Raw genomic sequence first — 23,949 nt, forward strand, 5'->3', positions numbered from 1 at the left:
AGTGGCGTTTACCAGTTATTGTACGTGGATCATAAATGCAAGTCCTGATCCTCACCGCTGACCACCAATGTTAGAAATGGGGGTCTCTAGTTGGCAATGGCTGGCGCCAATGCCCAAATAGGGACCCTTCTTCCTAAGTCAGGGCAAATGGGCTACCCCCTTTGATAACCTCTGCTCAACCCTGTGGTAATGTAGCACGAGCAGTTAGGCCTATCTCAGAGGCAGTGTGTGAAGCGTTTATGGTCACACACAATAAGGCAGTAACAACACCACAAAAGGACACAACTCAAGTAGGTAAAGAAAAATGGTATCTTTATCTAAGGTTTAACACAAGACTCTCAAAGCGTTTTAACAAGCCACTATGCATGTAAATCAGTATGGACTTAAAAATGCAATAACGTATTCACCAGAACGTGGCACTGACTGAGTTCAAGGCCTAGGTCTACGCGACCCGTTGCGCACCAGATACCTGCCGTTGGACGGGGACTCAGCACGCAGTTTCTCCAAGAAGCGGAGACGGTGACAGGCGGACTCCCAGCGACCACAACTCTTGACTGCAGTGGTCCGCAATGTGCACTCACAATGATTCGGGCACTCGGGGACAGGCGGGCTCTCAGCGGCAGCAGCACGCAGCTGCAGCGGCCCGGGCTGCTGATGGCGATGACTCTCGTCGTGCAGCTCCGTGGTGGGCTCACAGCAGCAGCAGCTCTCTCTTAGCTGCGGCGGCCCACAGGACGACTCACGATGATGCAAAGTTGGAAAAGGTGCGGGCACTCAGCGGCAGCAGCTCTCTCTTAGCTGCGGCGGCCCACAGGACAAATAACAATGATGCAAAGTTGGCAAAGGTGTGGGCACTCAGCGACAGCAGCTCTCTCTTAACTGCGGCGGCCCACAGGACAAAGGATGATCTCGACCAGGCTGGCACAATGGCGGGCACTCAGCGGCTACAGCTTTCTCTTTACTGCGGCGGCCCACAGGACAAAGGATGATCTCGACCAGGCTGGCACAATGGCGGGCACTCAGCGGCTACAGCTCTCTCTTAACTGCGGCGGCCCACAAAGATTCAGCGAAGGTTCCGAAGGCTTAAATTAAGGCGGGCTCTCAGCAGCGGCAGCTCTCTCTTAGCTGTGGCAGCCCACACAGAGTTAACAAGGGTTACCAGTCCGCGTTCCTCACAGTAGAACTAGAGGCTCCGGATTACTCGACAGAGGCCTCACCTGCAAGTAGAATCCCTGGCACAGGAATTCAGACGGCTGGCGGGGTGAAGTCTAATGTCCCTGAGACTTCAGCAGGAGGTGCTCTCAATTCAGGCCCTCGGGCAGCTTCTTAAGCAAGCTTGGTGAAAGTTTCAAAGTCCTTTCCTCTGTTCACTCGGACAGAGTTTCGTCTTGACATCCAGAAGGAACACATCTGAAAAAGGTTTCAGCGCAGCGTTTTATACCTAAAAAGTCTTTGTTCTCTAAAGTCACAAATCACTGAACCCAGCCAGAACCAGTTTGGTGGGGTCGGGGAGCACTTGGTTTACAAGGCGACATCCTGCCCTTTTAGAATGCAGGGGTCTGCTATCCGACGCCCAGTGGGGGGTGGAGCCATCATTCACCTTGCCAGGCATGGCCTTGCTCAGATCAAAGAGTCACCCCTCCCCATGCTCTGAATACCGATCTCTCTCTCCTGCCAGGTCTGACCCAGCTGGCCCTGCTGCCCCAAAACCAGACGGCCAATACACATACTCGTAAAGCCTACTGGAAAGCTTAGGCAAGAAAATACCTTGTTTCTAGAAGAGGCATTTTCGAACACGGGATATGCAAATGATCCTTACTAAAAGATGTATCTCAATGTCCTGAGCTTCAAAATATCAAATTTGAATTTCCAATCGGGTTCCTGGGGGCAGGTAGGATTATGGAATGTAATACTCAGCCTGCCCATTCTGGCCTATGAGAACGGATAGCCTCACAATAGTAAACAGTGAAATGGAGGGTAACTCGCTCTGAGAACATGCTACACAGACATACTTTAAAAGCCGCTTCGGTGGGTAGCACAAATCAGCGCTGCAGGCCCACCAGCAGTATTTGGTCTGCGAGCCCTGGGCACACACAGTGCACTTATACTAGGGACTGACAGGTAAACCAAACGAGCCAATTATGGTTATCCCAATTCATACAGTCATCTTTACACAAGGAGCATTCGTGCTGTGGCACTGATTAGTAGTGGCACAGCACCCCGAGCATCTAAATCCAGCCAACATAAAAGATAGGAAGCGAAAAGAGGACAGGAGACCCGCGAAAAGAGGAAGGGAGACTTTAGGAAGGTGGATATCTGACTATGGTTACCCCCAACTTTTTGCCTAGTGTCTAGCTGGTTTTTCGACTTAGTTGGCCTGAGATCCTGCCATTCAGGATCTCAGGCTGTCTGCTCTCTCTTTCAAATGGACTCCATGTACCCTAGGTACATACCCAATTGGTAAGGATCACCTTATTGGACCCTGTACAGTGTACCCTAGGTACCCAGGGCATAGGTGTACCCTAGGCCTCCCAGGGGCTGCAGCATGTATTATGCCACCCCTGGCCTGGCCTTCCAATCAGACACAACTGGCTGATCACTCAGCTGGGGCAAGGTCGTGTAATCACCCCTTGCTTAGATATAGTATACCTATATCTACCCTTAAAATAGACACATGTGTACCTGTGAGCCACTCCTATGGCAGGCCTTAACAATCCTGGAGGCAGAGTGCTTGGTAACATGTGAGATGGTGCTCTAGCATGAGCTGAGCCTGTCTGCAGCTTTCGGAACCATGTCATTATAGCTGTTCTATGATATCGCCTACCATATACTCTTAAAGTGCCTTATAATTTTAAACGGTTATGGTAACTATGGTTTGGCTTTATCAAAACATGTCGTGTAAGGTGTCTAACACTTTGCAATAATACCCCCATACCATTTCTGGTGATGAGGATATTATTCCTCCCTTCTAGAGGGAGAGACATGTTAAAATCCTACTTTGCTGTTTAACTCTGACCAAAGCCTCAGCATCACAAAATGGATGCTGCTGCCACAGACACGAGTCTGACCTCCTGCAGCTGGGAGCCCTCCCAGCCAGGGAGGCCTGGACAATAGGTTTCCTGCTTGGGGAGGTGCTAGCACCTCCCCAGACAGACTTTAGTGTATTGGGGCAGGGGGGGCTGAAAGGAATGAGACATGCCTGGGGCACACAAGGTGCTCCATGCATAGTCCAGTTCAAACCGGTGCTGGGGCACTCCAGCCCCAGCTCTGGCGCGAAACTGGACAAAGGAAAGGGGGTGTAGCCACCCCCCTTCCTGGTCCCACCCATAGGAGGGACCTTGCAGGTAGCCCAGCCCACTAGCCCAGTATATCAGTAGGTAGCTGAGCCCTGCAAATTAGATTATCCTGAATCTGCAACTTGAACAGAAACTCTGGACCTTCGACATTCAACCTCAGGAAGAAGACTGAAGAATCTCCCTTGTGGCCAAGGAGTGACCACCCTGGGCAACCATGCACCATCCAGCGACTGCTGCTTGCTTTGCGACTGATCCTACGAGGGACGACTGCAAAGACTGACCAGCGCCGAGACTTCCAGACAACTCTGAACCAGATCCACATCTACAGCAAAGCTGAGACCCGTGGAGGCGACGAGGGACGTGGGACCGGCAACTTGGGAAAAGTGGCTAGTAACTGACTAGCGCAACTTCTGAGGCTTCCTCGAGGCTGTGCTTGGGGAATTGAGAAGCCCCCATCCCGAGCACCCTCTGCAAAGAAGATCAGCTCCCCACACTTCACGTGTTCTGCGTGGGGCCCTTCTGCACCTGAGTTGCTCGACGTGTTGTCCGGTTGCTGGCCCGTTGGCTAGTGACCTCTGTGACGACGAACCTTTGATTTCACCTTGCTGGTCCGGCTCCTCCAGACTGGCACTCGCTCCTCTGTGAAAGAGAAGCACCCCAGTCCTTCCTGGTCTGCACCAGAAGCAAGTTCTCCATTCTGCGCGGGTTCCGCTTGCCAAGGCTTGTTGGGTCCTAACTCAACATCAACGCCGCCGACAGCAAGAGCCTTTGTGGGACAGCTCACCTCCTGGTCCTGGTCATCCTCGACGTCTCCTGGTACCCGTGGCTGCTGCGACAAGCTTCACCTCTTCACCTGCATCTGCACGACATCACCTGGTTCCTTCCTGGTTCCTTCCCGGCTCCTGGCTGGTGACCTAGACTCTGTCCCTTCTGCTTGCAGGTATCCTTCCTTCTTGATTCCATCCTTGGGATCCACCGGACACTCTTCACTGACTGCCTGTCAGCAACTTTCCTTCAGGCATCCATAGGAGTCAACGGCGAAACCCGACGCAAGTTCCCACCTATGTACCCGCAGCCAGTGGGCTAGGTAACTTGAGTTCTCTGGTGCTCACAAGGGTATTGACTATCCTAGGGTCTAGTTTCCAAGTCTCGAACTCCTAGCTATTCCAGAAGTGTCCTAAAACTCTTAATTTCTCATAACTACTATTTCTATTGACTTTTACGCATTACGCGTGAGTGTTTCCACTCTGCACCTGAATCCCGTGGGCCTCCCACTTCCTAACCTTCTGTAGTATAGTGTAGCCCCAGCGATTCCCTAGGCCTAGGCCTATCCTGTGTTCGTGACAGTGGTTCTTATACCACTTACTTAGTATATGGTTTGCGTGGCCCCAGGGCCTAACTGTATTACTTACCTGTGTGACTTAATGTATGCTTAAATAAGACTGTGTTGTACTTACCTCGAATCTCATAAAGAGTGCTGAGGGTTTGTCTAGAATAAATACACTTTATTTTATATATATATCTGTTGTGGTGTCCTTTCATGTGGTATTCAAGGGGTTACATATGGTATCACAGCTGGCTTCACATGCCATACAGAGTTTAGCCTAAGACTGCTCTTGTCCATGCTACCACTAGGATAGCTGGTCTATAAGGTTGACTTTACAACCAATCACCATAAGGGTTGTTTGGACTGATACAAGGTGTACACTAGAACCAGTGACATCATATATCAGGCCAACTTCTCACAGAGACCCGCGCCAATGATGCCAGGTCTAACAAGCAGGCAACCCCCACTTGTAGGAAACCACACAACAGAAGTACAACAACGAAAACTGGATAAGCGAGGTGAATAGTTTGGACACCAATAGGGGGATCAATGAGAAGATAGTATGAAACCAGTCCTGTGCTGGGGAACCTCCCTCCTTCTTTCAAACGAAGCAGTTATTAGATGGCAAGAGCTGATGTCCCAATGTTCATATTGTAGGAAGCCGGCTCTGCATACACTATACCAAAGTAAGGTATAGTGTGCACAGAGTCCAGTGCATCCCCAGAGGTTTTACAGAGGCTAAAGTAGATAATACTAACGCTCTTTCTGTGGTAGCGTGGGCGAGCAGTTAGGCTTATCAGAGGGCTGTGCTAAGCATTTGTTGTACATACACAGGCAAGAAATGATTACGCACACTCGATGACTAAATCCGAGACCAATGGTTTGTAAAACTCTTACTTTTTGTATATTTATTTCTTTATTTCTTTTATCCTATGGGAGGAAACACAATCAGCAATATGCAGGTACATCAAAGATTTACAGTATTGTGCTTTTGGATGAAGAATCAGTACCTGGTAAGGTTCAGGTAAGTGACCTCAAAGCACCACCAGCGGCACTGAGGCGGCCAGGCGCAGAGGTCAAACTCGGTCTCTGGTGCCAATTTTATCCAAAGAATAAACGGGGCAATCAAAGGGGGGGGGGACCACAAGGAAGCACGAAACTTACACTTCCAGCGGCACAGGGGCAGCCAGGTGTGGAGTGCCAACACATCGTCGGGCACCCAATGCAAACCAATTGGAATCTCGAACTGGGAAAAAGGCTGCCGGATCAGGCCAGGAAGATGGACGAAAGAAACCTCAGTTGCACAGGTAAGTTGAGATCTGCTGGTGTCCCAACACTGTTGGTAGATCTCCCCAAGGCCAAGGGGCTCTGGGTGTAGGGGTGTCATTTGGTGTCAGAAATCAGCTTACTGGTTCGGTTGCAGTTGGGGGCTTCGTCCTGCAGAGGCTGCAGGCATCAAAGTGGAGTCTGGCAAGGGTTAACCCACAAGGGACTTTTGCTCAGGACCGCTGGGTAACTATTTCTGAACCAGTGGGCCACTTAACTCGAGTCATGGGCGTCTGGTTTTGAGGTGGTTGGTTTGCTGTTCCACAGGCAGAGCTTTGGCCTTGAAAAAAACAAATAGAAACAACGGTGGACTAGAACGACTGCACCTCATTCATAGCTTGCATAATATGTAATGTACTATGCACAACTTTTCTGGCACCTGCCGTTGTTCGGTACCACTGTCTAGCAGATCAAAGATTATAGCACATGGGAGGATGCACCAGTAAATAGTGAAGATCCAATATGTATTCAAAATATGTCCTTTATTGTATTTCTTCAGTGAAAAAAGGATAAAATCCAGCCAACGTGTTTCGTTCCAATTACTCCTGGAACTTCATCAGGGCTTAGAATCATATCAGGCTAATATTTTCTTGGATCATTGAGCATGACCGTCCATCCTCAACATAAAAACTGAAAGCCCTCAACATTGATTCATCGGTCAAATTAATAGCTTTCGGTTAGTACCACAGAAGTTAGTAAAACACTCAGGTCAATACCATAATACGTATCTCGTGTGCCCATATGTGTTGAAAAAAACCTTGAACTGTTCTAGTTTTTTTCAAACTCCTATGGGTACACGAGATACTAACTGAAAGCTATTAATTAGACTAATGAATCACTGTGGAGGACTTTCAGTTTATATGTTGTGGATGGATGGTCATGCTCAATGATCCAAGAAAATATTGATATGGTTCCATGTCCTGATAAAGTTCAAGGAGTAATTGGAACAAAATGCTTTGGCTGGATTTTACCCTGTGCTGTGGGGTTGGTCTCAAACCAGGTGATGTTTACTATTGCCTTATAGGGTTTTACTCTATTGGATTGAATCTTAGCCTCGATCCTACTGAGAGAGGGTCTATCTTTTATCATAGGGTACCCCAGGCCCGTTCTGTCCACACCCGAGGTATGAGACCCTTGTCCTTGCCCTGCCAGCCTAATTTAAATTGACCGGAGGGTCCTGTTTTACTATATAACAAATGCCCTGGGCCATCCTTGTCACTCAGCCAGTATGAACCCCTACGTAGGCCCTGCCAGCCTGATCTGTAGGCCTTTTGTTACGTTGACCAAAGTTCTGCACCCATCTTTACTGAACAGCAGGCTCTAGGCTTGTCTGACCAAAAATCACAGCCAGCCTCTCTCTCTGCGACGCCTCCTGCTCCAAACTATAGAGCCCCCACCCTACCCGTGTGCGAAGTTCACTGGCGCAGAGTTCACTGTCTCTCTATTCTGTCGACATACAGCACATCACATCCTGGGTCTGTACATGAGAATAGAGAAGTTCCCACCGCAGCCGCGTGATGACTGTGGCAACCCAGACACATATATCTATATATATATATATTATTCCTTTGCATTACATATTTTCTGCTTGCCTTATGCAACTTACGACGAGCGCTTGGCCTGAGAATATAACCTTACACCTAGTCTATGTTACGCATTTAGTGGGATAGACACGACATGTCTGATAAAATGTGCAAACCATGCACTAAGTGATGTAGGTAGAAGTGGCGTGAGATGACGTTACTGTAGGCGCTTTTCATAGCCTTAAACAGTTTAAAAAGGGAGCTCACACAGTCCTCGGCGGACTACCCCACCCGTCTGTTAGTAGATGGCAGGCGGGTGTGGGTGCTCCCCAAGAGCTCTTGCTTTTTGTTTTTAAGATACAATTTAACTTGCCAATATATATATGCTGTATATGCTATGTATGCTATTTTTGTCTCTAAATTGGTGTTTTCTTATTGAGAATGTAATGCTTATATTACACTTGCAAGGCTGTTTTCTTTTAGGTAGGTACGTGAGTATTCTCAGTATTTTAGATCAAGAGTGTTTTGCATTCTGAGAACATTTTCCTTGATTTAACTTATGTTTTTCATAATGCATTTATAAATGTGTCTTTGAGGTTTTCTGAAGTGTCTCTCTCCGAACGAGTTCAATGCTTCCATGTAGAAATGCCTTCTGATTCTGTGAATGCGAGGTCACTAAATTTGTATTTTGTATTTTTATGCCTTTTTCTTGAAGTTTCTTGAAGTTGCACCTTCTAAATACATCTGTTAAACCTTTTGGCTTAGTTTCCATGACTCACATATCTATTTCCTTCATTTTTAGTGCAAGCGTTCCCAGGCACCCCGTCTCAAGTTAAGGTGCCCCTTTTGCCCCTAAATCACTCCCTCGATCATTTGGTGAAGGTCCCCCGTTCCCCCTAAAATAACTCCCTCGAACATGTGGTGATCCCGACGTGATAAGCAGTACTGGCTGATGACAGGAGACCCCACTGGGACCCCGGACGCAGACTACCCTCCGTGCCTCTTTTCTGGCTGGACCACAGAGAGCAGCGCTCGGGTAAGTCATTGCTGCCTGCGGTGCTGTGTTTCTTGGCAACAGTCTTAAAGGAGCGGCCGGGGGTCATCTGTGTTTGTTGTTTCAGTTTTCCTATCTAGTTAGTCTCGCTTATTAAAAGAACATTCCCAAGCTGAGGAAACGTGTGCGGCGTAGTGGACTGATCCAAAAGGGTGACGTTAGCAAGTTGTTTGAATTATGTGGTTTTCTTTTTATAAATAGACATACGTTGTTAATGTGTCTCTCGGAAAGCAGGGTGGGGCCTCTGCCTATTCACAAGGACTGACAGGGAAGGGAAGATTGCATCTGGCATCTTTCAGTGTTCAATTGTGGGTTTTTTGTTATAAATAGAGATAAGGTATACCTCTGCCCAGTTGTAAGGATCGACAGGGATGAGAGATTTCTTTCAGTCAATAGTCCTAAAAAAGAAGATGGAATGCGTATCTGTCTAGCTAACTGAGTTACGATTTCCTCCTGTGTTACGGTTGTCTATTTTATAAGAAGAGAAGTGGTTTCCCCGGGATGATGAATTAGATATTATATTGTCGCTAGCTTAAGTATTGTTTGTTTTTAGGGCTTACATTATGTTTTTTTTTACTATTATATAAATATATTTTGTGCAACGGAGATAGAGTTTACGCCTGTGCAGGAAGGCAAGGAGTTTGCATGATGTAAATCTCAGCTTTTTGCGGGCTCAGGAGCGGTTCCGAGTCCCGGATGAGATGTGCCACTGTACGTCTTGTGACTGGCACATGAGGATTTATGATAAACAGTTCTCAGACTTCCTTGGCTTTTGCGAGGGACTGTCAGTATATATTTTTATTTCCAAAGACAGTCAACACGAGTATTGTGTGATTATGGTTTGTGAACAAAAGGCTTTCCAATGTGGTTTTCTGTTCTCTCCCTGTCTGACCCATGTGGCGCAGCACCACATTTAATTAGCACAAGTCACTTTCAGAAACTGACCACGTAGTGCACAACAATATACCCCGAATTGTTTAAATATTTCCTCACATTTATATTTTAAAGCATGTACTTAGTGACAGGAGGTTGCGTCTGGCGTCTCTTTCTTTGTGCCACAAATACGTGTTTATGGGACTGCATCTGGCAGCTCACATTTGTTTTGAATTTTGATTACCTATTTGGTGTAAATTGTATTGTTTGAACGTTTATTTCTGCAAGGAATGGGAGGCATCTTATCGCATTGAGATTAACAGTGTCTTTTTTTTCAACTGCGTGCTTCTAAAAGGGTAGCTACTTTCCTTCATCACATCGCATTGTGGTTTCCTATCTTAGGCCTGGCCTGGCAGCTTTTCAATTTTTTCTGTTCATTGTAAAAAGTCTCCTTTGTTCTCCGCCTTCTTTAGTTACATGCTCTCCCTCTCTTATCGGGCTTATGGGCCTTTCTCATCTCTTTCTCTCACACTGGTACCACAGGAGATGTTATATATAGGTGAACTTCTCTTGTGCACTGCAGTGGTAAGTGATCAGCAGGAACATCTGGGTACGTGCCAGGCACACCCACTTTAAGTGAGACAGGTTCAATTAGAGACCACGCAACTGGTGCGCGGTGTATCCAGTGAATGCTGTGTCTAGCTTCCAAGTAGCTGCCTTCACGACTCTTAATTACGTCTTTTTGAGCACGGTTTTAAATAGGCTCCCCCATTTAACTCATTATACCCTGAATGAAGTACATTCAGTTCCTTGACCGACACACCTCACGCTTCTCACCTCACCTTTCTGGCGTGCTTGAACTATTAGTAATGAATACTCCCACTTGAATATTCAGTCACGTGGTGGAAAGATGTGGAGGAAGGCTTTGGCATGCATTTCTCGCCACAACACAAGCCACCTTTTTACATTTTCTGGTTGCTATTACGCACTAGACTTGGCCCAGCGTCAAATAATAGACCAGCCACACAAAGGAAAAGGGACATAATAGGGTGAGGTCAAGGACTGCCGTCCCTTACCACCCAGAGCCCAATGATAGAAGATGTAACACCAGGTAAAATGGAGCTGTTTCCTTTGATATTTTTAGCTCATAGGCTTATAGGCTTAACATCGTACATACAATGTTCTGTGGCCCACAATGTTAAAAGACTAAAAATGCCATCAATATAAGTAATATAGTTTCCTGGCAGAAAAGAAGATACTTTCAGTTTCAAATGCACATGAATATCTCTCTATTTGAATGGCTAATTATAATTCACACTGAAGATTACACCAAATGCTGCAGTACTGAGCAACTAAGTACAGAATAATTTACTCCTACCTGCATCCAAATTCAGCAGCAACTGAAGCAGGCACAAGCAGTAGCCCGAATGCTAGGGCAGATCCAGTAAGTGCTGCCACAAAGAGCACACAGTTGGGGTTAGTTAATAGAGAAAATTTTGAAATTGTGTCTCATGGTCAAGAAAGTTAGTGACACTAGACTTAGAGCAATGCAAATGTCGGAGCAGATGGTGAACATTACACAGAAAATTGGAATAAGCAAGTTAAGACTGTTCCCTTCCATTTTCTTGTGCACGGAAGTGCACAGAAGAGGAGTGATAAAATGATGGAGTGATATGCACGCTAGCTACACCCATGGTTTGACTTCATGGTCACTCGTCAAATGCTGCTAGGTCTCCTCAGCCTTTCATCTTTCCAAGTTGGATAAAGTGAGTACCATTGAGTTAGGGGAACAATAAAGATTTGCTATTTTGCGCCACAATACCATTCTGAGTAAACGTGCGCTTTACAAAAAAGCCATATTATTTTAAAATAAGCTATATTTTACGTACAATTAAAGACAACACGTGTCTGGATATTACATGGTGTTGAAGGGTTAACAGATTTTTGGGCTGCCTTCAAAAGTAGCATTTCTGGCCGACAACAGATTCTGGGCATTGAGCCAGACAAGAAAGAGACTTCCTGTGGTTGGCAACGAACATAAGATTGAGAGGAAAAATATGTATGTGTAGAAGTATATTATACGTTGGGCTGTGGAAGTTGAAAAAAAAAAAATTTAAACTGGGGAAGCCGAGATTGAATACAGTGTTTCAGGTTTCACGTTGTGCAGTTTAATGAAGGAATATGTATGTGTTTATGTGCAGATGGGTGAGAGGAGGTAAGGAATACGTTTTCGGAGATGCACAGCTGTGTGCAGCCTTCAAAACATGAGACAACCAGAGATTCGTAGGAATAGATTAACACAGGTAGCCACCACACCAACTTCTTCCACACATGCCCCAGTGCTAGGAAAATACGAAAAAATAAATAATACGTGTAGATATAAAGTAGATTTCAATGTTAAAAGACGGTATGCATGGAGTAAACAATGCTCAGTATCGCAGTATTGCCAGAATAATAGGTGTGAATTTAAAGAGGCCTTCTAAAAGTAGAGTTGCAGATTTTAGAGGTGGTTGCATATATTTTGCAGGTCGACCACTACGAGTTTTTATCTCCCTTAAAAGTTTCTATCTTCTGTTTGGGTTCTTCTTTCGCTTTCTTAGTTAATAAATGATTAGAGGTTCTGCAACATTATTATTATTAGGGTCTTCCCTGCGTCTCCAAGAAGTGTATTGGATTTCCTGTCTTCAGGATGTTTGCTTACATAGGCTCAATGTTATTGTTTTCATCACCTCGTGTCTGGTGAGAAATAAAATATAAATAGGAACAACTTTCAGCAATGCCTGAACGGACTGCTTAAAGATAAAACAGGCAAAGTAAGAGCCACAATTGAGGGAAATGAATAAATTGAGAGAAAGCAAAAATAGTTTATTGCCCATGGATCACTCTGTTTTCACTCACAAATATTACAATGTTCTGACAACCACCTAACGACCCATATACTTCTCACTGAACAATAAGTCACATCAACTAGACATAACAGTGACATTGAAAGTATGAAAGTAGACATATATTTGTATAAGTTAACACGCGCTACGAAGTTTCTTTCTACTCAGGTGTTCAGGCAGAAGGAGAAGGGCCCGCCCCATCATTTCTGAGTCCAAAGAGGAAGAGGACAGGTGATCAGCCGCAACAGGAACACCACCATCTTCACAAGCAGATGTATATATATATATATATATACAATAGCACTAGGTTCTTCATGTTTTTCATTCCTAGGTTCTTCAGAGTTGGAGAGAATATTGTTGTAACAAATTACATTGTAAGGTGGAATATGCTAAAATGCATTCTAATGCAGTGCATTCGCCAGGGACTACAAAGGATAGGAGTAATAGGAAAAGTAGTAATGTTGTGTTTATATTATGTTTACGTATTGATCATTAGTAATGATTATATGCCAATACAGAAGGATAGTGTGCATTGAATAACTGTGCTTCGTATTATAATGTTTCAAGGATACAATCTGTACAGATTTAATATGTGTTTTAATATATAGGTGCAATCTTTCAGGGTGTTTGAAAACAGGTTTCAAGGTATAAGGGATTGGCACAAATGGGTGTGGAATTTAATGAAATATCTACTTGTTCATGGTGCAGGTTGCTTCTTAAATATACTTGTCCTGTAACAAAATCCACTTGTCCCTTTTGTGCCATGTAATGCAGCAACAAATTATGGCAGCAATGTCATTATATAAGAGCTCTGAAATAGCCTCTCTGATTATGTTAGGGCTCCTTCCATAGTAGGCTTTGAATACTAACAATTTTCTTATGTTGACACGTTTCCGCAGATCTACATACTGGGGCTGAAGGTAATGGTAAGCAACAGTTCTGGCTCACAAAAAAAATGGCTGGAGGAAAAGTGAACTTGCAATGGCTCAGATTTTCGCTTGAGCAAATCTATACCTGCATATTTGCTTATGCTTAAATGCAGTTCCCAAATATTTTCTAGGAGTACTATTTCTTGGCCTACTTCTGTAGTCTTCTGAATTCACAAAAGTTGTATATCTGCACATAATCCAAGGGCGTGGGTGCACTTTATTTAATATTTAGGCCCCTAATTGGGTCTGGCATTAACAATGACATTTTATCTTTAGTAAAATGTTGTCTCTGTCTCCCTCTCTTGGCTAGCTTCACTGTGAGTGACTTCATTCTGTTCTTTCACAAGGAGAACATCAACACACAGTTGTTGTTTTACCCAGTGCCAGGAACTACTGTGCAATGTGTGATTTTGGAGACCAAAACAATTTCTGCTTTTGCCAATGTTTGTTACAATGGTAAGGGCCCAGCATTTCCCACACCAATGAGGTTTCACAAAAATATTGCTAAAAAAGTTGTGCATTAACAAAGCCAAAAGGCTGACCAACAATTTCATTGGCTTTACCAATGCTTGTTTATTTTTATGTTGCAAAGAAATGGTACCTACCTTATTCCAGTAGTTTAGCGAAATGTTTTTGCATTTGTTTGTGAACATTTTATTTTGAAAGCAAATAATTATCAGTCTTGCTATCAAGCTTCTGCAAATATTTGCATTCAAGTGGAGAGCATTCCGAGAGCAGTATACATAGCCTCACATTGCTAAATATGGAATACGTCTGTACACATTTTCATACTCGAACCACTGTCAGGAGTGCAGTCTGAGCTTACAACATTTACTTAGAGCGCTCACCCTAATCATAAAGCCTTTGCATCAATGAACAATAAATGCAAGTTTGAACAGCATTAACGCATGGACACAAATATTACCTTTATTGCCGACTTTGCCCTTCCCTGATCCGTAGTGTGGCTCTGTAAACTGACAGCCAAGGGGTTTGTGCTGTAGGGGTTGGGCCTACGTGTCCCAAGGACAAAATACGAATGAAAACGTGTTGCCCTTGACCTAAAAAATATATATATATGTCCTGGGCGTGGGGCTATAGGAATTCCACATCCCTTGGCACAGTTTGACAAACTATGAGTGTTTTTGATTACTAAAGGTGTTACTGTGACAGAGATTCTCATCTGTGTTTGCTGTTGGGACAAGCTATGGTACAATGTTTTAATTCTTCTTTTGCTTTTGAAGATAATGAATTTCTTTTTAAAGTCTTGTCCAGGTGTGCCAATATCATTTTTAGGTTCTTTCCTTCATTTGGAGTTCCCTAAATTGGTGTTTTCTTTATTGAGAATTTAATGCTTATATTACACTTGCAAGGCTGTGTTCTTTTAGGTAGGTACGTGAGTATTCTCAGTATTTTAGATCAAGTGTGTTTTGCATTCTGAGAACATTTTCCTTGATTTTACTTACGTTTTTCATAATGCATTTAGAAATGTGTCTTTGAGGTTTTCTGAAGAGTCTCTCTCCAAATGAGTTCAATGCTTCCATGTAGAAATGCCTTCTGATTCTGTGAATGCGAGGTCACTATATTTGTATTTTTTTTATTTTTATGCCTTTTTCTTGAAGTTTCTTGAAGTTGCACCTTCTAAATAAATGGCTTAGTTTCCATGACATATCTGTATCCTTCATTTTTAATATGAGCGTTCCCAGGCACCCCGCCTCAAGTTAAGGTGCCCCTTTTGCCCCTAAATCACTCCCTCGATCATTCGGTGAAGGTCCCCCATGCCCCTGTGCCCCCTAAAATAACTCCCTCGAACACTACATAGGTACAGGCGGACAAGACATTTTTCTTTTTCAAGGGCTATATCCTGGGATAAGTAAAGCCTGTCTGAGCCTACGGTGTGGGGTATTACTGACCATATGTAGCACGATTGGTTAGTACTTTTAGTGCCTATGGCAGTCATGTGTTGGTACCAAGTGTTGTGTAGGAGTGCGCTGTGTAGCACGTGAGGAATGCTAGCGTTTGGTTCAGTATAGGTGTAACTGGGGTGAGAGGTACCTGCGCATGCGTTGCAAGAATGGTGAAGTAGAGTTTATAAGATTAGGCATAATTCTAACTCTGGGGGGGCTTGAGAGCACCCCTGCTAAATAGAGTGTGTAAAAAGGTACAAAAATACGTAACTTAAAAAACATTTGTAGGCTGTAGGATCGCCTTCCGGGGGTGGGGGGTAGAATCATCTTTGGGGAGATGTCTGTCGTTTGAGCGCCCAGCAGTGTCTTATCTTGTTGTAGTAGAAAAAATGCCTCTTAACAAGTGGTTGCAAAAGTCAATTGAGGTCTGTGTAACTTGAGCGATTGGCCTTGTGAAAGTCCTGAGGTCTGTGTAACTTGAGCGATTGGCCTTGTGAAAGTCCTTTTGAAAGCTTCGATAGAAGGGATGGTGGACTATGGCAATGATGGTCCACTCTCAGCTCAATCGCAGACCTGTAGAAGAAGAGTTGTGAATTGTAGGCTAACTTGGGATAAACACATAGGGGCTAATTTATGAGCACCTGCGTCACTTTTGCGCCGCCGGTGCGTCACTTTTTGTGACGCACCAGTGGCGTAAAACATGCGCTATGTTGCGCCATATTTACGAAGTGACGCATCTAGGTAGATGCGTCACTTCGTAAACCTCTGCGCTACATTATACCTGCGCCAGGTATAATGTATGCAGGGTGGGCGTACACCCGCAAGAAAGGGTCGAAGTAGTGGCGCAGCAAAATCTATGAGATTTCGCTGCGCCACTTCTAGGACGTCAATGCGTCAAAACCTTACGCCTGCCTCATGGCAGGCGTAAGGGTGACGCAGGCCCTTTCACATGGGGCTTGCCCCATGTGAAAGGAACATTGCTGGAGTTGCGTCAGGCTTCCGACACAACTCCAGCAATGCGTCACTTTTTGCGCTGACAGATACGTCAGTTATACTGACGTATCTGTCCTTCCTTGCGACATGATGCGTCATATTATAAATATGACGCATCATTGGTGTCGCATGGAGGGCGCACTGAGAAGTGACGCATCGCTGCTTTCACGCAGCGATGCGTCACTTCTCATAAATGAGGCCCATAGTTAGGCAGTTGCTTGGAAATTCCTGCGTGCACTCGATGGTTGTACTGTGAGTGAGTTTTTCCTAGTGGAGTGCTGGAAGGAGGTGCTAGGATTTTAGGGGAAAGGTAAGTTTGAAACTGTTTTAATGCTGTTTTTATTTTTGGGTTCCTCCTTTCCTTGGTATGGTGGGGACAGTAATGTTTCCCTTGTATAGGAGAGTAGGATCTGCTTCACATGGGTACCCCCACTTTTTGCTGGTGTTTTTACTGTTTTTCGACCTTAGTCTGGCTGTGGCCCTGCTAATCAGGACCCCAGCCTAGCTGCTTCCACTCTAAAATGGTTTCCATGTACATTAGGTACATCTCTAATTGGATTCTGGAGTGCCTTATAAGGCCTAGTTTATGGTATACTATGTACCCAGGGCATAGGTACCTCAGAGGCCTACCTGGGGCTGAAGCATGTATTGTGCCACCCCTGGGAAGCACATCAAAATGACACCACAGATCTGCTACTGCAGCCTGGGTAAGGTGGTGAATGCACCCCTTACTGTGGTATAGGCTACCTATATCACTACCATTGCACACACATATAAAACCTATAAGTCACTCCTATTGCAGGACTTAACAATCCTGAAGGCAGAGTGCTTGGTTTTAATGTGAGAGGGTGCCCCTGCATGAGCAGAGCCCCCTGCAGCGTTCAGAGTACCTCCTCTGATGCTGTTTGTGGTGCAGCCTGACCATATACTCTTAAGTGCATTATAACCTCGTGGTAAATGCTAACTTTGGACTGGCTGCACGGAAACATGTCGTGTTTGGTGTCAAACACTTTGGAATACTACCCCCCGCCAGCTCTGGTGGCAGGGGTAGCATTCCACCCTTCTAGAGGGAGAGACATGTACACACTGGTCTAACCGGTAAAAACTTCGTAGAGCCCTGGCATCATAAAATGGATGCCACTGCCACAGACACGGGTCTGGCCTCCTGCTGCAGACCGAATCTCCGGCAGGGGAGGCCTGGACAATAGGTTTCCTGTCCCAGGGAGTTGTAACCACCTCCCCAGACAGGCAGATGTGTATTGGGGCTGGGCGGGAGCACTCTCTGGTGCTTTGAAGTCCTGCATTGGGGGCACACTTGGTGTCCCTGTGCATAGTCCAGTTCAAACCGGTTGCAGGGGCTACCTGCCCCTGCTCTGGCGCGAAACTGGACAAATGAAATGGGTGCAACCACCCCTCTTTCCAAACCCTCCCATAGGTGGGTCCCCAGAGTATGTCCAACCCCCTATCTTAGTACAAGTATAGAAACCCAGTCCTTGAGACTTCAGATTACCCTGGACGAAACTCTGCAACATATATCCTGGACCTTCGACTTTCTATTTCAACTAGAAGATGGAAGAAATCTCCCTTGGGGTCAAGGAGTAACTCCCCTGCTTGGTAGGCACCAAAGAAGCAACTGTCCAGTCTGCAACTTTGAAGCTCCCGCCGGACGCCGAAGTCTTTGCATCACCAGAGGTGGATTTCCAGACGTCCCCGAGGCTACCCTGAGTCCACAGCATAGCTGAGGCCCGTGGCTATCGTGGGTGACATGGAACCGTGACCTCTGGACACCGTGAACTTTTGCCGGTACATCATCTTCTTGGTCTTCCTCGAAGTTGTGCTTTGGGCTCCGAGTAGCCCCAGCCTTGGGCATCTACTGCACCGAAGATCTCTGGCCTCCACTCCGCGAGTGACTCGTGGGCCAGTTTCCAGTGCGACTGCTTGAGGCTCCTTCGCGATCGCTAGCCCGTTGGCTAGTGGGTCCCCAAGAAGGCAACTCCTCTTCTGATTGGGCTTTCCTGGTTGCTCCAGACGTGCCCTGACTTACCCTCGCTGGGTGAGTCACCCAGACCTTGCTGGTCTGCACCGACGTCTTTCTTCTATTTCCACTTGACTTGCCGTTGCCAAGGCTTGTCGGGTCCATTCTGGTCGCCGACACCGCAGCACTCGACAGACTACATGGGACAGCTCGAATCCAGCTCCTGGTCGTCGTCACCACCTCCTGGACCTTGTGGCTGAAGAGTCAAGACACCCATCAACGCACCCGACATCTGTGGGCATTGGTCCATCCTGCCCTTGGTCACTGGTAAGTGACCCAGACTCTGTCCCCTCTGCTTTCAGGTTCCTTCCATCCTCGATCCAGGCTTGGATCTCTTCAGACACTTCTCCTCTTCATGGCAGCAGCACTTCTTTGCCAGCTTCCATTGAAAACAACGCCGCGACCCGACACCAAAAGACACCTATGCACCCGGCTTCCCTGGGTGAGGTAACTCGAGTACTCCGGGGTTCCCGTGGGTGTTGGTCCTAGACACCTGTAAATCCAAAAAGGTTTGCTGGTAGTCATCCTCTAAGTGTCCTTAACTTGTAATTTTCCAACCGCGACTTTTCCCATAGAAGTCAACGGCGATTCGCGCTTGTGTTCTAACACTGCACGCGTCCCCCGTGGGTCCCCTACATCACTACCTTGGGTGGATCCTTGGGGCCCAAACGCTTCTAAAGGCTCTAGGCCTGGTGTCTAGTTCAGTCATGGTTCCTACACCACTTTATTGGTATATGGTTGGCCCAAACGTGTATTTGTGCTTTTACTGTTGAATACTGACTTGTAACTTAAGTACTTCAAACTCCAGCCTCATAAAGAGACTAGAAGGGTGTGTTTTATCTCAAATACATATATTTTAAATCTATACCTGGTGTGGTTGTCTTTTCATTTGGTCATTCAAGGGAGTATAGACTGGTAAAACAAACTGCTTTACATTCCTTCAAGACTTAGCCTGAATGCTGCTCTCCATAGCTACCACTAGGATAGCTTTCAATAAAGGTTGTCTTTAACCTATCACCATAAGGGTTGCTTGGACTGGTACAAGGTGCCCACTTTAATTAGTGGACAGCATATACCAGGTCAACTTCTCACACCTGTCGGCTGCTCTGTATAAAGGAGTGGCGTTTTGAATGGTGCAAGGGTGTCCTTTTGACCGGCATGTGCTGCATGCACTTGTGAGGGGAAGTGGATGGTTGAATTTTAGGTCACTGTTTCAGCTGATACGTGTGCGCGTCCCTTGGGTCTCTGCACTAGGCATGGAATGAGATTTATCTCTAATTAGGTAGAATTGCTGGGTTACTCCATTCTTCTGGAAGGGTTGAGAATTTGGGGCTATTTTGTGCAGGTTCTAGTGGGTGTTTATCTGTGTTTTGGCCATTGCTAATTTTGGCAAAGGATACCAGAGGTGGTCGGAGGGCCGTTTGTTGACCCCCATAGGGCCCTGCAAGGAAGTGACTAGAATTCTGTGTGTCTGCTGCGCTTTTCAACGAGAGTTGGGGGTCTCATGGACTTTGTGTGCTCGGACATATATGGGTAACGGTAATGAACTCGATGGATTTTTCCTATTGACTGCATTAGTGTGAATTGGGTTTCTTTGGAATTTTGATGACATAGTTGCCTTACGCCTGATGAGGAACCCGGATCCCGACGCAGGAGTGTTTGCCTCGTTTTTAAACTAAAGGAGGGCCTCCACATGATGGTAAACCCTGAGGTGGGCGAGACTTACATAGTACGGCAATAGTTGGACTTGGGTGAGTGCTCCTGGGTGTCTGTTTCTATGTGCCAGCTGGGGGCCAGCCCTGCTCCCTCATCATACTGTCCTTCCCCCGGGGGCGTGGTCAACCAGCCTCACCTTTAGGGACAAACAGCAGTGGGAGTCCCGGGCACCTGTGGACCTCCGGATGGCAAACTCTAGCGTGGATTCCCGGTCGACATAGTATTTGCGGCCTACAAAGTAGGCAAGAAAATGTGTCTGCACATTGTTTTGAGAAGGCTGCATCCTGTTGGGGGCGAACTTGCTACTGTGTGTTCATGGTTTGGGAATGTGTAAAGGCGTTTCCTCCCCATATAGTCCCCCACCCTACCCTGCCATGGCTGTGGCCCTAGTGTTTGTTGGGCTGGGTTCCCTGCCTGCTGCGGTGACTGTTACCCTGCTCTCGGCCAACCACCCACTCCCGGCTGTGGCAGGGCACCAGTTGCCTGATTTTCCTGGGGCTGACTGGAAGCTGCAACGACGTTGCTCAAGGCTTGATTTTGTGGATGAGTATTATGCGTGGACTGTACTAGGATTATGCCTTGCTGATCGTGGTACATTTTTAGACAGCACTGGTAAGCCAAGTAGCTCAATCTGTGACAATAGTGGCAGTCTATTAGGCTGGTTTGGACCCATCCTCCTTGACCTCAGCCACTAGGACTGGCCGGATACCTTCTGGGATCCATAAGCGGAACTCCCCTTGAGATGGGTGCCATCTGAATGTTTGCGTCTAACGCAGCCCCCTCAAGGGCAGTCTTTTTTAACTTATACTGTACTAGTTTGGTGATGTCTCTCTGGGTCTGCTCCTGCTTTTCCCTGTCCTTCTCCTATCTCTTCCTATAATAGTGTAGTATGCTGGCCTATATTTTCCACCAAGGTTTTTACTACACTGTCTAATCCAGTCTGGATCTCAGTGGTTAGTCCCTTCTTCAGGATGTTGTAGAGGTATGCAACCTGGGGACCCATGTCAGTCCAGGGATGTCCTGTCTCCTGCCCCCACCGCACTCCTATTCTGTATAGGAATTCAGTCACGGTCTCCCCAGGCTTCATGCTCTCTGCCATCAGTCCTTATACGTCTGGATGGTCGGCAAATATCTCCCTCAGGGACATACACATCTGATGTCTAAATGAGTTGAATACTGCCCGTCATGCTTGTTGTTGATAAGTGTGACTGTGGGGATGCGAGCTTGGGAGAACACTGTCAGTCTGATCCCCGATGAGGCAGCTGAGCAGACTTTTGATGTCACCTATAGCTTAGTTTACACCCGCAGTGTTCTTTTCAAAGCAACGTTTTTTTCCTAACGTCCAAATTACACTCACATCACACCCAGGAACACCTCTCACTTCTTTTAGACACTGCCAGTGTTGAGAAACAGGCAGTCCCCAAAACCCCAATTTGACTAAAAAATAAGATCATGGTGGTAGCCCTATATGACACTCAGGGCCTATGCGTACCTCTGTACCATGCTCAGTGGTCCAAGCGATCGCTAACTGACATCCAGAAATGGAGCGTACATCTGTACACGCCCAAACCAAGCAGCCCCTAACAGACACCCAGAGATGGAGTGTACCTCTGTACCACACCCAAAGGTTCAGGAGGTTTCTAACTGACACCCAGAGACAGTGTATCCTGGGTTCACCACAGTGATCCCAAACCTGTAGTTACCTGCTCCCTCTCTAGCTTGCTTACTATGGGAAAAGGAAAGGTGACCACTCACCACCTACTGGGACTAAGGATCAGAGCTAGTCTCTCACCCTGTGATAGCTGTCTGCGGACAGACATACGCCTCACGGATTCAGCAGAACTTCAAATCAATTATGGCGTCTGCTCACCAGTCTTGTTTGTGCAAATGTGAATCAAATCGGGCAGGGGTCCTAGTCCTTCGGCAGCAGTCGGGCTCGATAAACCAATCTCTCCTATCTGGCTTGCAAAAATTATACTCTGATATGATTTTACCTTAAATAAATGAAAAGACAAGAGGCGTTTGGCAAAACAGGAACATGTTGGTTTAATTAAATACAGGGGTCAGGAGAGTCTCAACAGAGTGTATCTAAGGAAAGTCTCACTTTGTACAAATTTCGCCTGACAATGTATACATCTCGAGAGGTACAATAAACCAATTCTGTATTGTTGAAAAAGCATCTTATTTGTAAATTACAGGTTTGGGCATCTGATAAGGGACACAGATGGGTCTCGACCTCGGGGAGAGCTGGTGTGGGCCAGTGTGTATGTGTCCAGATGTCCTGTGTGGAGAGCGAGAGATCACTATGTGTGGTGTGCATGGTGTCCTGATTGGCTGAGTGTTCCCACCTACATGTGGCATCTAGCTTGGTGGTATTTTGGGGAACGAGGTCAAACATGCTTTATTGGGGTCAATTTCCTCTGACCTGTTTGTGGGGCAACTATCTATCTGTGGAATCAATCAAGGGTTTTGCTGGGTGCACATTTGTCTTTGGGCTATGCAACACCATACCTATGACCTGTCACTCGATAGGCGTGGGTTGGGGTCGCAGGGCTTGTCTGACCACTTATCCCTGACTCAGGGTTGATGGGGAGGTCACCTTGGGTGACTCTGACAGCAATGATACGAGTTCATTAGACATTCTGAAAATAATATGGCAGTCACTGGTATCATTTTTACCGACATTCTCAATATTGTGCGTACAGTTGTCATAGCGCACATCAATATTGTCTTTACTGATATTTACATAGTTATGCATGCCTAGATCATAGCGTACATCGACATTGATTCTATTGGTAACAACACTGTCATTCGGTCATGGATTATGGCATACATTGACATTCACTTTTGGTATCGACACTGTTGTGTGGGCATAGGTTACGGCATATGTTGGCACTGCATTTAGGGGCATTGACATTGGTATGCAGGCATAGGTTATGGCATATGTTGATGTTGCATTTCTGGACATTGACCCGGTTATGCAGGCATAGGTTACGGCTTACGTTGGCACTGCATTTATGGGCATTGACATGGTTATGCAGGCACAGGTTATGACAAATGTTGACATTGCATTTATGGGCATTGACATTGCTATGCGGGCATAGATTATGGCATACATTGACATTTTTATGCGGGCACAGGATATGGCATGCTTTGACATTGCATTTATTGGTATTGCCTTTGTCAGGCCTGCACATATGATGGGATCTAATGACATCCTATTTACTCATTCCAACAAGTGTGTGTTGTGCTCCAATCAACGGCAGAAAGATGACGTCAATTTATGATGAGCTCTCACTGGTGGCTGGATTAGAATATCATTTGCTGACATCCTCTCTTTAGTGGCTGAAATATATTATAGTGTGGCGAGCTCCTAGGGGTGGCTGGGATACGATTGTTTGCGAGGAGATCAATGGTTTTAATGTGATCTCAGTGTGTCCTGAAGTCTCAGGTGCCTGAACAGAATATCAGTTTATGATGACATGCCTCCAGTGACCGGAATATGATATTAGTGTGTAATGAGTACCCTCTAGCTGCTGGAATGTGATATCAGTGTGTAAAGAGTGCCCTCCAGCAGCTGGAATGTGATATTAGTGTGTAATGAGTACCCTCTAGCTGCTGGAATGTGATATCAGTGTGTAAAGAGTGCCCTCCAGCAGCTGGAATGTGATATTGTGCAATGAGCACCCTCTAGTGGGTGGAATGTGATATCACCTGCCAGCTGGACTATGGAAACGCACTCTACGGTGGAATCCCCACGCACCTGCTGAGGAGACTGCAGAGCATACAGAATTCAGCGGCCTGACATCCTCCACCCCCCCCCCCCACCTCAAGAAGCTCCACTGGCCCCCACTCAGAACAGATGTCAATTCCCGATGCTGATGCACACCTACAAAGCCCTTCGCAATCAAGGGCCAGCACGCATCAACCATGGCCTGAACTTCCACCAACCCTCCTGCTCTCTGCCCCCTCCCCCCCACGCACCCTCCCCTGCATTGGTTGAAGCAACAGTGAGGAAGCTTCTTCTCCTACCTCGCTGCAAACTCCTGGAATGACCTCCACCTTCACCTCCGGACCTCATCCTCTCT

The sequence above is a fragment of the Triturus cristatus genome, chromosome 8 (genome assembly GCF_964204655.1).
Source record: "Triturus cristatus chromosome 8, aTriCri1.1, whole genome shotgun sequence".
In the NCBI taxonomy this organism is placed as follows: domain Eukaryota; kingdom Metazoa; phylum Chordata; class Amphibia; order Caudata; family Salamandridae; genus Triturus; species Triturus cristatus.